This window comes from Euprymna scolopes, chromosome 29, assembly GCF_053919585.1.
Source record: "Euprymna scolopes isolate OS-2025 chromosome 29, ASM5391958v1, whole genome shotgun sequence".
Classification (NCBI taxonomy): Eukaryota; Metazoa; Mollusca; class Cephalopoda; order Sepiida; family Sepiolidae; genus Euprymna; species Euprymna scolopes.
This window is the reverse complement of record NC_136510.1, coordinates 10,258,519-10,275,690: the sequence shown is the minus strand read 5'-3', so window position 1 is coordinate 10,275,690 and position 17,172 is coordinate 10,258,519. Positions and strand designations below refer to the sequence as shown.

General features: G+C 34.5%; 1 protein-coding gene across 5 annotated transcripts in view; it reads left to right on the top strand.

Annotated features, from left to right (window-relative positions):
• LOC145252478 (caskin-2-like) overlaps nt 1-17,172 on the top strand; it is a 969,745-nt gene that overhangs the window by 390,929 nt on the left and 561,644 nt on the right. The gene's annotated exons all lie outside the window — the stretch shown is intronic.

Genomic DNA, 17,172 nt, shown 5'->3' with positions numbered 1-17,172 from the left:
TTTTCATCTCCAGGACTTGTATAGAATATAGAATGATTTTTAATTTTTTTTTTTTTTTTTTTTTTTTTTTTTCATCTCCAGGACTTGTATAGAATATAGAATGATTTTTAATTTTTTTTTTTTTTTTTTTTTTTTTTTTTCATCTCCAGGACTTGTATAGAATATAGAATGATTTTTAATTTTTTTTTTTTTTAATTTTTTTTTTTTTTTTTCATCTCCAGGACTTGTATAGAATATAGAATGATTTTTAATTTTTTTTTTTTTTTTGTTCATCTCCAGGACTTGTATAGAATATAGAATGATTTTTAATTTTTTTTTTTTTTTTTCATCTCCAGGACTTGTATAGAATATAGAATGATTTTTAATTTTTTTTTTTTTTCATCTCCAGGACTTGTATAGAATATAGAATGATTTTTAATTTTTTTTTTTTTTTTTTTTTTTTTTTTTTCATCTCCAGGACTTGTATAGAATATAGAATGATTTTTAATTTTTTTTTTTTTTTTTTTTTTTTTTTTTTTTTCATCTCCAGGACTTGTATAGAATATAGAATGATTTTTAATTTTTTTTTTTTTTTTTTTTTGTTCATCTCCAGGACTTGTATAGAATATAGAATGATTTTTAATTTTTTTTTTTTTTTTTTTTTTTTTTTTCATCTCCAGGACTTGTATAGAATATAGAATGATTTTTAATTTTTTTTTTTTTTTTTTTTTTTTTTGTTCATCTCCATGACTTGTATAGAATATAGAATGATTTTTAATTTTTTTTTTTTTTTTTTTTTTTTTTTTCATCTCCAGGACTTGTATAGAATATAGAATTATTTTTAATTTTTTTTTTTTTTTTTTTTTTTTAAACTACCCATAGGAAACTCTTCTGAAATTAAACATGGCTTCCAATTCAAGAGCCCCTATCCAAATGAGTGATCCAAAAATTGTGGTCCAAAAGTCTTGCGACCTCTAACTGAAAACGGTGGTTCAAAGTCTTGCTATCCCTATCCAAAAAGGTCGGCCCAAAAATCGACGTCTCTAAATGTCAAGTTGGGATGACCTTAACCTTACTGAGCTCGTAATGAAGCTGCTTGAGTGTATCTTGGACAAGCGCAAATGATGATGAAGATTGAAATGCAGTTCCGTTTTGTGCCACACAGATGCACGTCAGATGCTAACTGTAGGAAAAGAACATCATGTCTAGGAAACTTCTCTACTTTATAATTTATTGATCTTGAGAAAGCATTAGAGCACATTCCTAAGAAGGTACTTTGGTTGGCAATGAAGAGCTTTGGTATGGATGAGTGGATTGTCAGTGTTGTCCAAGGTACGTACGTATACTGATAGTCATGTTTGTATCAACGGTCGATACAACAAGGAGTTTGGAGTGAGCGTTTGGTTCCATCAGGGCTTTGTACTCAACCCGTTTCTCCTCTTCATGATTCTGGAGGCATCGTCAAGTGAGTTCCGTGTTAGTGTCTCTTGGAAACTCTGTTTACTGATAATCTTATGTTTATCGCGGATTTCTTAAAGGAATGCAATTCCAGACTGCTGAAATGGAAGACAAACATGTAACGCAAGGGGCTGAGAGTCAACATGAAGAATACAAAATTTTTATCTCTGGTATTTGTCTTGACCGCTTGCAGGATGCTGGCAAGTTTCCCTGCATTGCAGAAGTGTCACTCCATCGAATGCTCCCAGTGAAAACTGGATCCACGAAAAGTGTAGTGTTCTTGATGGGAGGTTGGTTGTTGACGCGGATAATGTTTGTTGCAAATGCGTGAGTGTTTCTCACTTAATAGTCAAACGGTGGGTGACATGTTAAATGCTGCTGGTGTATGTCAACGTCACTGCTTACTGTTGTGTTGCTCGGGTAACGTTCCAGGAGCTACTGTCAACACTTACATCTAGGCACATTTTTTTTCTGGTTATAAGGCAAGAGTTTTCTGGTCTGTGTTCATTCCGCCATCTTTTATGACAATGAGGCATGGTGTGTGTGTGTGTGTGAAATAGCACTAACGCTATTTGGGTTTAACCTGCTTCCTCCAAAGGAGGAAATTCACAAGCGGTCCCCAGTCGCATGACTTACAAGGGCTTTTTTTTTTTTTTCTTGATTCACCCCAAACAAGGCATATCGCCACTTGCATGTAAGGGGTTACTAATTAGGACCATGCCTACGAAAGATTAACAAGATGTTGGTTTGTGTTACATTTGAAGTTCTGCATATCAGTACAGTCAAGGAAGCAGGTAGCAGGAAGGGAATTCCAAGGTCTAGCTGTTCGAGGGGAGAAGCTATTAAAGTAGAAAGCTTTCTGGCATTTTGAGCGTAATGACTGTGCTATCATCAGGGAGATGTGCAGCAGCAAACTAGAGGTGAAAATCACCGCTGCTGCTGCTGCTATTTTCCCATGCGCTCACATGCACTATATTTCAAAAGTTTTTTGCAATTTGCCATTGTATTTTGAGTGTTGTCTACACTGAGGATTGAACCTTCAATCTCCAGAAGAGTGTAACTTCACAACTGAATTTTACCAAGTTTCGTATAAGTTGTATCACATGAACACGTCTCTGGTTACTAGTAACTAGCTGACCGAAACATGCTCATGACTGTGTAGCAACATATTACTGCTCATGTAAAAACAAAGTGAATACCCTGTTTTACTTCAGTATTGAGCACTCTTGTATTAACCTCGTTAAGCTTCATTGGTTACTTAACATCTGGAAAACAATAACCTCAGTTTTGCCAAGCTAAAAGAATCACCTAACACCTCCCTACTAATGACAGCTTAAACACGGGAAACAGCGTTTCCCCCTTCTTCTCAACACACTTAAAAAAACCCTACTGCTCACATTTACAAAGTATACACCCTAATTTTACCATAAATGTAAATCGCACCCAAATATCTTATAAAAACTAATCTTGACACCCGTTTCAATATCAATTTTTTTTGGTCTGATGAAGTTTTATCCCTTAATTGGTACTCCACGGAAACATGTATGCACATATGTAACCCATAATGTTTGTATACTAAACAGACTACACACACACACACACACATATATATATATATATATATATATATATAATTTTTTATAAATAGCAATTAAGACAACACGGAAATGTTGTCAGATGATATAAATGAACAACATAAATAAAGAAGAAAGTGATAGTTATTGTTAATTTCTAACTATTTAATGTATACACCAATTTACGATGTATCACCATTGACTTGGTAGTCATCTTATAAAATCATTAAAATAACAAGATGGCATCTTTCTCTGACCTTATTTTGCCATTTCAAAAACGCCTGACAATGCCATTATCTGATAGGAAGGATGGTTAAGGTCGAAGGTTGATTATCAGGAGAGGAGAGGTGCAGCTATTAATTTGTGATTTCTTTTCATCTTCCAACCTTTTTGGTTTTTCTTTGAAGAGGAATTTTTTCAAATTGGGCCCTTATGCACAAAACTTATCATTTTCTAACAACAACAAAAAAAGAAAATCATTAATAAATATAAATGACCATTTTCGTGTGAGGCCAAGTTATATTCCATATTTATCGAGTTTTCATAAATCGAAGTCGGTCATCTGGCACATTTTGTCACTTGTTTGAAGTTGAGAAATCGTCTAAAAACATAATCAAACACAAAGTTAAATAAAACTAGGCATATCTGTGACCCGTTGAGTCACAACCACTCCAACTGTTCTTTAATTTCATTTGAAAATTCAGTAATTCTGACATATCTTGCATTATTCGGACTGTTGTCTTTAGTTTCAGTGTTATTCTTAGAATGTTTTGTCCAATGTAATCTTCGACTTTCTTCAGGTATATCTTGTCGAACTTGTAAATCTTTCTGTGGAACTCTGTAATCTGCATATCCAAAAACAAGTTTAAGGGTCCCAAAATTCATTCTGTGGAACTCTGTAATCTGCATATCCAAAAACAAGTTTAAGGGTCCCAAAATTCATTCTGTGGAACTCTGTAATCTGCATATCCAAAAACAAGTTTAAGGGTCCCAAAATTCATTCTAGAATTGTCCCTGTGGTGCAACAGATAACATTCAATTCTATGTGACACTCTTCTAAAGGTTGAAGGTTCAGTTGTGAATTGAGAGTTTGACATGAATGGCAGAATGAGAACATGTTACCCCTCATGGATTAAATGAAGTTTTCCGTTCAAAATTGCAAGTAGATACCCGAGTTTTACAGAAATATTCCCAGAGTTCAACAAGATACACCTGAAGGATGTTACCTTGACCGAAATATGAAAATAACGCTCAAAATGAGAACATTAGTCCAAAGAATCCAAATAATACAAATAACCAATCCTCATCTAAAAAAATTCAGAAACGTAATTTGTCTAATGTTGCACAAAAATGTAAATGATCCATAAGTTAGTTTTAATGGTAAAAATGATCCACAGGTTATTTTTAACAGTAAAAATGATCCACAGGTTGTTTTTAACGGTAAAAATGATCCACAGGTTGTTTTTAACGGTAAAAATGATCCACAGGTTGTTTTTAACATTAAAAATGATCCACAGGTTGTTTTTAACGGTAAAAATGAGCCATAGGTTATTTTTAACAGTAAAAAGTGTTAAATTAATAAAACAACAACAATAACAACAAAAGAACAGTTTTTGATTTCATTATGCTTGTTACATAGTGAAAGATTAATCTTGTTATAGGGCTTTGTTATAATAAAATAAAGCATCTTCTTTACTTTGCTTATGTATGACAATTGCGAACACAACCCCCATAATAGCCAAGCACCATTTGGCCACATGCGTTGATTCGATTTTCGTCTAATTATGACAGTGATAATGTTCTCTCTCTGATTGTCCAGTCGTTCTTGCTTTAGCTTTTATAACCAATCATCTTGAATTAGGACTGCACACATGTTGACGTTAAATAAAAACTTATCAAAGAAACAACACATTTTTGAGGTTCAGAGGTTTATTCATATTACCCGAAAACAAGTGCGTGTGCGTGAGAGAGATATCATTTGGTCATTTGCTACTGCTCAGTTATTCACAGAATAGACAAGTCACCTTAACCCAATTGTAGTAGAAATCGTGACGAACAGACTCCTCACACTCGGTGGAGCGTGGATGGAAGAGGGTCAGTCACTACCATTATGCAATTTGCTTAATACTAAAACAAAAAGAATCTGGAGTTCGACAGAAAGATTCGCAACTTTATCAAGCTATACCTGAAGACGATTAAAGGTTACACCGACTGAAACGTGAAAATGATGCTTGAAATGAGAATAGTAGCCCAAAGAATCCAAATAATACGAATATCCAAAAACAAGTTTAAGGGTCCCAAAATTCATTCTAGAATTGTCCCCATGGCGCAACAGATAAAGTACTAAGTGACACTCTTCTAGAGGTTGAAGGTTCAGTTGCAAATTACTTGAGGCTTTGACATGGATGGTGGAATGAAAGCATGCTACCACCACGGATTAAATAAAGCGTTCTGTTTGAAATTCTGTGCAGATTCCTGAGTTCAACGGAAAGATTCCCGAGTTCAACAAGATCCATCTGAAGAAGGTTGGAGGTTATGTTTCAAGATGAGAACAATATCAAAGTTCTGAAGTTTTTAGATGAGGGCTGATTATTTCTATTGTATTGCTTAGACTATTGTTCTCATCTTGAGTTATTTTTGAAATGTTTCTATTGGATTGTACTTTGATCGTCCTCAGGCATGTTGGTTGGTTGTTTGGAAAAGGAAAAGAAAATTTCAGCGATGAAAGGGAGATAATCTCCTGTCGCTCTTTATTAGAGTTGCCTCCCCCTTGTCAATGAATTTTTTTTCACAAATTCTAAACTATAACCATAAAATGGAGACTAAAAGAGTACGAAAATATCCAACTTTTTTCCTTTCTTTTCAAAGTAACAACCAGCATGCCTGAAGAAGGTCAAAGGAAAATCCAACCAAAATGTTGCACAAATAAAACTCAAGATGAGGACAATAATTTGATCAATACAACTAACATGAGAACGTTAGTCAAAATAATCCGCATAATACAAATTATCAATCGTCATCTCAAAAATTCTGAAGCATTTGGTATATCGGTTATGACATTCTTCTTAAATGATTTGCATATTATCATGTGTAAATTAGTTGGCCATGCTGAAAAAAGAGAATCACTCTTTCTCTAAATGCTTAGAAACATTATAGCAGAATTGGTTAATTGGTTGTTTTTGTTTTACAGCATATCAACCTTTTTCAGGTTATTTAATGCCGAATCTAGTTATTTTGAGGAACGATTTTTAATGGAGTATATTTTTTGTTTTCAAGTCGGATTCTATTTAACCCATAGTTGGGATCTTAACAGGTACTACCACTCCGGGTCAGAGTGGACCTGGGAGCAATGGCAATTAAAGGGTGGCTCCACACTCCCCAAGGCCCGCAAGGTGGGGCCTCACCATCGGATATAGTTTTAGGTCATATCCAGGACCGTAGCAGAATTGAACAACAACATTAGGGAAACTGATTACGTGGTGAAAGTAATGCAAAAAGTGGCTTACACGCAAACGGGTGCGTCTTTTTCTATCCTGTCAGGTAACGACATGAGAGAAAGAAAAGAGAAGGCCAAGTAATATATATATATGGCATTAATTTGCATAAGAGGACAGAAACTGTTATGAAAAGGACGAGTTGGAAGCATGACAGGCAGTCAGATTTTCAACGGCTGAGAGAGAAAGAGAGAACGGACAGAGGAAATTGCACATGAATTTAGTCGTGGGGAAGTCAGTGTTCAAACAAATATTTTTCTTCATTTAATTTCTTTTTTGTTTAGTTTTTTTTTTTTTTCAGACATTAAGAAATATGAGAGAGTGATTGCAGCAACGGTGAGGGGGGGGCAAGAGAAATACATGGATAGCTGAGAGAGATTGGTGATTGTTCGTTTGATTATACATTATGACTAATCATAATAATTAAAACAGAATTTTCTTTCAAATTTTTTTTTTTTTTTTTTTACATGGAAGTCACCACTTATCAAGGCCCAGAAAGCACTCGGGGATAAGGTTATTGCATGTACAGTAATCAATAGGATAGTATCATAATAACCGTTAGTATTGGAGATTTGATAAAGTGTCTTACTTAAGGGGGCGGTTCATCAGGAATTTGTTTATGTTGGACTTGAAGACATCCAAGTTGTAGTCAGGTGGGAAACAGGCAGACGGAACAGAGTTCCACTGGCACGCATTTCTAAGAAAGAAGCTTTGTTCATGGAATCTACATTTTGGTTTTGGCACAGTTAAAGAGTGGGGAAAATTTTTGACAGTGGTTTCAGCTAGACGGGTGTTTATCATGAAAGATTGGCGAGGGGGGACCAGAGATTGGAGCTCAGACGAGCACTTGCCATGGAAGTAACAATAAAACAAAGACAGGCTCGCAACGTCTCCTGTGGGAGAGAGGTTACAGGGAAGAGAAAAGGGTAACCCCCACTAAGCCACGAAGTCTATTTTTTACTCTGTCAAGGCAGGATAGGCTGTTTTTAGCAGCTCCTACCCAGATATGGCAGCAGTAACTCAATCCCAGAATTAAGGTATATTTTAACATGTGTTTTGTATTAATATATATAGGTAACAATGGAATTTTGACACATCAAAAACAAGTATAGACTTAAGGCTCCCAAGATTCATTCTAGACTTGTCCGCAAGTACCTGTGGATAAAGTTTTAAAGCTTATTTCTAAATTACTTGAAGAAGGTTACGTTTTGAAAATAACTTAAATAAAAATAATCGTCTGAATAATCAAAATGATACAAATTATCAATCCTCATTTAAAATATTCTTAAATAAATTTTGTTTTATAATTATTTCAGCCACAAGTAAAGAAACAAAGAACAGCTTTATGACTGCTACTGTTATCATTGTTGAGAGACCTCACTATCTAACAAGCCAACTATTTCTTAGGAAGAGAGACTCGATTCAGTAAAATGATTATGGGGCACCTTGAGGTTTAGGACTCCTCTCCATGCAATGTTACATTATTTTAGTATTTTCCTTCTCCTAAAATAGTTGTTCTGTCAAGGCTTTAAAGTCTAGTCTACCCTACTATTTCAACGAGAAGGGATCGTACTGGTACATATGTTTCCAGAAAGTATTAGATTAAGTCATTTTACAATTATCTCCGCTTCCAAACACAGTACCGGGTATTTCCAAATGGTCACTCATCTCGTTACTGACCAGGCTCAACGTTGCTTAACTTAGGCGATCGTAAAATGAACCTGGTTGATTTAACGTGTTACATGAAGAAGAAAAGTTATAAAAGTGTTTTCCATTTGAGAGTAAGGATAGAGAAACGAAAGGGGAAAGAAATGGTAAAAGAGGCGGAAAATTAGACTACCCCCCCATCTCCCCCCCTCTTCACGTCCTTCTGTACTTACCCAATTAATATATCTTGTGTCATTGAGGAGAAGCCAGTCAGCTCAATGCGATTACACAACATTGCAAGCTTTGTCAGCTGAACGAGGTTATGAAACTGATCATTCGTTCATTGGCTGCCTCTTCCCTCCCCTTCCCCTCGATCTGTCAAAGTCGAGAGTTCTCTTCCCTTGCTTTTAATAGAGGGCGCTTCAGGCCAAAAAGCAAGTTGTCTCAGAATATAGCCAATGTAACAGTGATACTCTTGTCTTCCAATCTGCGATTTCTTTGGAAGGTCGCACCTATTTGTCAATGGATTCTCTTGTCTTGGCTTTTTTTTTTTTTTTTTTTTTTTCTGGCGCTCTTCTCTGTAAATTGAATTAAACCCCAGTTCAAGCACTGACGGCCAGGATTTCTGGTCAAGACACTTTCTTAGTAGCATTCATTGCTGCCATTTTCATCGTCATGAACAGGACGCAGTTTTTAGTTTGTTTGTTTTTTAGTGGACAATTAATTATTAATTGCTAATGAATTAAAGAGGATGAAAAGTGTCTTTGACGCATTACAAGAAAATTTATTTTATATTTTGACGTCATTTTCGACTGAATACACATTGATAATGAAATGAAAGTTTTGGAGTGCGGTGGAACGGCAATATATATATATATATATATATATATATATATATATATATATATATATATCTACTTCATTTACTCACATAAAATTAATATAAAAAAGTATAAATTTATGCGTAAATTTTAAGTATTTACTTCAAAAGTGCTCAATACATAGATAGAGCTAGTTAGTAATTTATAAAATATATATGGCGATTAAGCTACACTGAAGCCTGAAGAATCCTAGAATGGATGAAACGCGGAATATTCCATGTAGGTTAATCGCCATATATATTTTATAAATTACTATATATATATATTCAAGCAAATATTAAATGCAACAGAGATACTTTGCTTTGATTCCTTTTTGAATTTTTCGATTTTCTGTATAATCTTTTTTTTTTTACATCAAAATCAAAAATATTAATAAAAGTTCCATAATTGTGGCTGTCACGAGCGCTTTCGATTTGTCCACGAATCATTTGCAGGTGTTGGAGTATAAGTGCGAATGAGCGAAAATGAGAATTAAAAGTGAAAACTAAAATATACATTAAACGGCGTTAGGTGAAGATTAGTTAAAATATATAGAGTCGTTGAAAAGTTGCTTAAAAAAATATAGGTCGATTAAAAATTCGAGTATTAAAATCAGCAAGTTTGTTGGCACTCTTAACAAAGTCCGTCCACTACGAACTACACAAGACATTTTAGAACGTTACTGCTTTTCTCGAATGCAATATCATTTATATATATATATGGGGGAGTTAAAAGAATAAGATCGATTCTTTAAGAAGAGACTTATCAGAATAATGCAAAGCTGAACAAAATTTGCTCTGGAGCTTATATAGAAATCAATAAAGAAATAAAATGATATATATATATATATAAGTATCAATAAAATAAGAAAACGACAATATAAAAATATATACTAATGTGTTATGTCTGCACAAATAATTAACAAGAACACAGAAAGTAAAGGTATAACAATAATATATTAGGAATAAAAGTTATATACATATTTACATGTCTTCAGATATACTTCAGTTGGAGATATTCCGGCAGGTGGCATGTTGCATGTCTTACTGGAGGCAACATAGGCGTCTTGCCTATTTGACGTTCGTTGCCGGACTCTCCCAGTATTGGTGATTGATACCTTTATATATCTCACTCACCCACCTATGTTAATTAGTAGGCGTCTCCACAACATAATGCATATAGATTTATGTTTATTCAATAAGGATGATACATTGATTAGAATAAGTAAGAACTCTTTATACCATGGTATTTCGAAACCTAATGCTTCTCATCAGAAGAGGGGAGATGATGATCAGTAACAATAGGGATGTGACGTCTAGCGATAGCTACATTAGGAGCAAAATAATTGTGTAATCTTTCACAAAAACACACCCGCCTAGCTGAATCTACTGTGAAAAATTTCCTCCACTCTTTATCTGTGCCTAAATCAAAACGTGGATTACATGAACAAAGCTTCTTTCTTAGAACTGTACGCCTGTGGAACTCTGTTCCGTCTGCCTGCTTCCCACCTGACTACAACTTGGATGTGTTCAAGTCCAACGTTAACAAATTCCTAATGAACCGCCCCCTTAAGTAAACACTTCATCAAATCTCCATTCTAACGTACTGTACTTGCAATAACCCTTATCCCTGAGTGGCTTCCGGGCCTTGATAACTGGTGACCTCTGTGTAAAAAAAAAAAAAAAGGTTAAATCTTTTGACTCTTTGAGGAGGGAATGGGAGAACTGAAGTGATCTCTGTGATATAGGAGGAGGCATATAGATTTTATTATATCATGAACGTAGGTGTATATCATATCTGCCATGATAGGTTTAATATATGCACACAATATGTGTAACTAAACTCTAGGGAAGAATATAGAGTAAGTGATTGAAAGAGGATGTGTTACAACTAGGACTATGACAACAGCATATTCTTTTCCTTGCTTTGATTCTCAAGTATATATCCATTGATATCTTATGTTTTTATGTAGATTAATGTGGTTCGTGGTTGTGTCTAACTTTTTTTTTTACATGGAGTTCACCACTTATCAAGGCCCAATGGCCACTCAGGGATAAGGGTTATTGTGTGTACAGTAATCAAAGGGATAGTGTAGCAATAGTATTGGAGAATTGGTAAGGTGTCATTACTTGGGGGGGGCGGTTCATCAGGAATTTGTTTGTGTTGGACTTGAAGACATCTAGGTTGAAGTCGGGAGGGAAACAGGCAAGCAGAACAGAGTTCCACAGGCGTGCAGTTCTAAGAAAGAAGCTTTGTTCATGGTATCTACGTTTTGATTTAGGCACAGATATGGAGTGGGGAAAATTATTGACGGTGGTTTCAGCTAGTCGGGTGTTTTTATTCGAGAATTAAAACAACGAAAAGAATCTACTGTTGTCATAGCCCTAGTTATAACTATGGAGGGAGTTTACTTGAAATAGGGGATTTATGCTAAAGGAGTATCGGAATTACAACAGTGTTTAAATGAAGTATCCTCTATACATTAGGTGCTTTCAATAAGTTTCCATGTTCATATGTTTGTATGGGCACTTTTATTAATAGTACGCACATGAAACTCTAGTCCTCTTCAAAGTAATCTCCTCCGGCTGCAATGAGACGATTGAGATGAAAGGGGCTGTGACGAGGGTCATTGGCACGCTCACACAACTGCTGCCATATCTAGGCAGGAGCTGCTAAAAACAGCCTATCCTGCCTTGACAGAATACAAAATAGACTTCCTGGTTTAGTGGGCGATGCCCTTTTCTTTTCTCTGTAGCCTCTCTCCCACAGAAGCTACGAAGTCTATTTTGTACTCTGTCAAGGCAGGATAGGCTGTTTTTAGCAGCTCCTGCCCAGATATGGCAGCAGTATTCCAACCTTGGACATACTTGGCTTTTATATAGATAAAGAATTGCATCAGTAGTGAGATATCTTCTGGAGCGGTAGAAAGATCCCACCATCTTTCCAGCGACCTTGGCAACAGACTTGATGTATGTGTTCCATTTCAGATCAGGAGTAAAGGTCAAACCCAGAAGCTTGTCAAAACATGGGGCCTCTCCCAGACGAGAGCCATCCATCACAATTGATGCCAGATGGGGATCAGAGCGTTGATGATGTAAGGATAGGAGTTTGGTTTTAGATGCATTAAAAGTAACCAGCCACGTCTTCCCCCACTGAACCACATGCTCGAGATCAGAGGAGAGAGAATCAGAGAGGACTTTGTCATTTACAGCCTTTGATGTGTTGCCGTAGATGGTCGTGTCATCAGCATAGATGTCAACGAATGATTTAAGTATGATATAAAGAACTTGAAGCATAAAAACTTTTTTTACCAAAATGACTGAATTTCGCAGAAAACAACCGGAAAAAAAGGTTGACACACCGTAAAAACAAAAACACCATGAATAAATATTTGAAAATATAAAGAACTTGAAACTGCAAACCTTCGTTTCCAAAATTACTAGATTCAGCATTAAATAACCCGAAAAAAGTTTGATACAAAACAACCAAATCGCGATGAAATATTTAAAGATTTAACAAACTTTTTCCAAAATGATTGCATTAAATAATCTGAAAAGGGTTGATATGCCGTAAAACAATCAAACTAATTATTTTCTAAAATGCTGTTGGTCCTTTCCAGACATGTGACAATATTTTAGTGACAAGATATTTGACCCAAAATGTCTTTTTTTTTTTTTTTTTTCTTTTCTTATTTTTTTTTTTTTTTTTTCCGGGTCAGGTGGGATAAGATTGCTGACCGTATTTAATATCAACAGAAAAAAACAACAACTTTTAATAACTTTATCTATTTTTATCATTTCTGTCCCTTTATTATTTTCTTTTTTTCTTCTGTTTTTATCATTTTTTTTTTATTTTCTTTCCATTTTTTTTCTTATTTTTTTTCGTATTTTCTATCTTTTTTTTTTTCGTATTTTCTTTCCATTTTTTTCCTATCTTTTTTTTTTCTTTCTTCTCTGTGAAAGTTTGGTGACGCCTTTTTCTCTCGACAAAATGAATTAAGTTGATTTGTTTATGATTTGTGACAAATTCTATTTGCTTGGAGATCTTGCATATATGTATGAGGGCACTGAAACAGTCATTCTTATATATATATTATATATATATATATATATATATATATATATATATATATATATATATATATATATATGGGCAGCGTTTTTATCTTATGCATGTTTCGTTAAACATTTTCTTGCAATCCGTTTTTCCCATTTGGCGGGCCAATGTTCAAACGTTCTGTTCGAGTGTAAAAAAAAAAAAAACTTGCCATAGTCGCGAACGTTTTCGACTTCCAGGAGTTGTCTTTTATACCAACCTATTACCAAACTATCAGATGAAAACAAAATTAAAGTACGTCCGAACATTCGTGACCTCCTTAAATCTGACTATATAAAAAAAAAACGAAGCATTACTTTCAAAGTACAGGTCCTGGATATGACCTTAAACTATATCCAGTGGTGAGGGCCCCAGCTTGCAGGTTTTGGGAAGTGTGGAGCCACCCTTTAATTACCATTGCTCCCAGGTCCACTCTGACCCGGAGTGGTAGTACCTGTTAGGGTCCCAACTATGGGTCAAATAGAAACCGACTTGAAAACAACAAATATATTCTATTAAAAAAAATTTTCTTCAAAATCCTTGGATTCGGCATTAAATAACCCAAAAAGGGTTGATATGCCGTAAAACAAAAACAATCAACCCAAAGTACAATTACTTAGTAAAAAACAAAGAACATCCGCCATTGAACTAAAAAAATAACCCAGACATTAAACCATTAAACGCGCTGATAAATCTAATATATTCGTCATAATGCCTATAGAACGATATATTAACAAATTAGAAGAAATTCTATTCGATACATCTAAATTTGAAAAAAAAAAAAATATGTAGAAATCCTACCGAACAACTCAAAATATTAATTAACAAATTAATCACAGCTAACAACGCACACATCAACTCCATTAAAGTAGACAAAATTATAGGCGGATGTAGACCGGGATGTATGGAAATGTAAAAATACATAAAGGAAACTACTCTATTCGTCCTATTATTTCGCAAATTATACTGTATTTACTCCCTATTTATAGAGGCAATTCCTCGCAAGAATTAATAGACATACTTCATTCAGTACAACGAAATTCTAGCTTCACTTGACGTTGAAAGTCTCTTTAAAAACGTCCCTGTTTATGAAACTATAGAAATATATATATATAATCCCACTCTCCCTGCACTTAAAATAAAACTCTAACACACTAAGAAAATTATTAATCTCTTGCACCACTGAGATCTCTTTCTATGGCTCCAGTGGAACCTTATATATCCAGGTTGACGGAGTTTCAATGGGTTCGGCTCTAGGCCCATTGCTTTCCGAATTTTATATGACCAACCTGGAAACTAAAATTTGTAATATCATTCGAAACCACCCATCTACGTTAGATACGTTGAGGACATACTTTTATTAACAGAAAATTTAGATAAATTAACAGTAATCAAAAACTGCAATTAAAAATAATTTGGTACTAAATTTCACGCATGAAATAAATACAAACAACACTATTCCCTTCCTTGATATAGAACACTGATAGATTTATTACCCATATACAGGGTGACCCCGCCCCCAAAAAAAAACAAAGCTAAATGGAGGCCATCTAGAACATATGCTGTAGAACGGAGAAAAAAATGCCAAAGACCCTTGTGTTTTGATGTGATGTTTTGAATATAATAAACTAGTTATGACCAAAGTTTCATTTCATTCGGACAAAACACTAAGAAACGGGGCCTAATTAGAGTTGGGCCCGTTTTTGGGGGGGTCACTCTGTATAAAAAAAAAAGACCTGTCAGTAAAGAATCATGTCTTAATTTTAAAAGTGAATGTCACCATTGATATAAAATGGCCGTAGTTAAAAATCTCATCTACCAAGCCAAATGCAATTCATCTACTAGCGAAATATTTTATAAGACATTCTCTGACATGAAACAAGTCCTAATTAATAACAACTTTATATACAATAACAATAAACAATAAACACACTTCAGCCACCATTACAAAAAATATTACTACTACTACTACTACTAATAATAATAATAACATATTGTACTTTAATCAGATGCATGCTAATTATAAAATCGATGAAAAAATAAGAAATAGCGTACATAAACATATTTCCACCAATGAAAATAATTTCCACCAACTTCGATTCATCATTTATTATAAAAAAAATAAAACCAACTCATTTACTAATAAGCAATAACTCTATACTCGACAACACTTTACTAAAAACAAGCGATGCAATTTTTGTACGTTTTTGTCCTGTAGGAGATTGTGTCTTCGCACGTCGGCTTGACTAGAACCAGTATATGAGTTCATCAACGTTTCGTCTTTATTGTAAGACATCTTCTGGATGAATAAAATTAAGAAAACAAGTTTTTTATAATTTCATTCATCCAGAAGAAGTCTTACAATAAAGATGAAACGTTGATGTGCATATAACTTGGTGTGTTTCTTTTTTATTAATCTCTTTCTCTCTCACTCTCTCTCTCTCTCTCTCTCTCTCTCTATATATATATATATATATATATATATATATATACTTCATTTACTCACATAAAATTATTATACGAAAGTATAAATTTATGCGTAAATTTTAAGTATTTACTTCAAAAGTGCTTCATACGTAGGTAGAGCTAGTTAGTACAAAATATATATGGCGATTAAGCTACACTGAATATTCCGCGTTTCATCCATACTAGGATTGTTCAGGCTTATGCGCATAAGCCTGAACAATCCTAGTATGGATGAAACGCGGAATATTCAGTGTAGCTTAATCGCCATATATATTTCGTACTTATATATAATATGGTATAATCACGTTGACACACCGGTTCTCGTCAGATCACCGAAGTTAAGCAATGTTAAGCCTGACTAGTACCAGATGGGTGACCATTTGGGAATTCTAGGCTCTGTATGTGCTTTCCGCTTATCTCGGCATTGTTTCCAGTCGTTCTGAACCTCCACTTGCCACTGGTATTCAACAATGTTGACTCAGGAGAGGTGTGGTTGGAGATTGTGCAACTCTTGCCAAATAAATTTCATGCGCAGGCACCTCTTTGTAGGTATCCATAGTCTGTCAAAGAGTGAAGGAAGCCTTTATATATATATATATATATATATATATATATATATATATACTAGCATGGGTGCCCGACGTTGCCCGGGTGTTTGGACTTGTATGCTGAGCAAAAAAAAAAGAAAAAAGGTCAATTTTTTTAACTTTGATCCCTATTATGATCCCTTAACAGTTATTGTTTTGGGCTCAAATCCAGTTATTAAGTTAGATCCATGTCTAAGGAACCTATATCTAAAATTTCAAGTGTTTAGACCCAAAATTGTCGGAGGAGTTTGGTAGAGTTCTCAAAGGTCAAATTGTTGAACTTTGACCTGTTAACAGCCAAATTTCTGGCCGAAAACCGATCACATAGATTTTCCCAAATCTCAGTACCCTGTATATCAAATTTCGAGTCTGTAGACTAAAAATTGACAGAGTTATTGCATAGGGAAATGTACACAGACAGACACGTTCACTTATATATATATATATATATATATAAATGTTAATAGTTAGCCTAAGACATGTAAAAGTATATGGTTTGCCTGAAACTCCCAGAATTCCAAAATATCCGACTCCTTATTTTAAATTCTTTTAATTTTAAAATGTCTTAATTCATGGAAATAAAAAAAAATCCACTCCACACCCTAGTATTCTTAGGAGTAGAACCCCTTTTTAAAACTTCCGACTGACCCAGACTTTGTAACCTTGGTTCTGCATGATGTTTATGGGTCGGTTCTGTGTTGTGGGCTACTAAAGCGTTCAACCCATCTAAACAGTAAGTGTAGAATCATAAAGAACAACGTTTTATGAGTTAACAATTTCTTTGCATGAACAAAAAAAAGTCAAAACCAGACGATAAAGAAAAATGTTGGAAAAATTAAAGGAAAAATCATTTGCACTTGGTTCAATTGTAATCTAGTCCAGGTTTGTTTTTTATGGGATCCATTTTATTTTCGTTAATGGAGGGAGGCACTCATTATGTGAAAGGAGGAGGAGAGGGTTACTCTCATTATATGAGAGAAGGAAGAGGATCCCTATTATGTGAGAGGAGGAG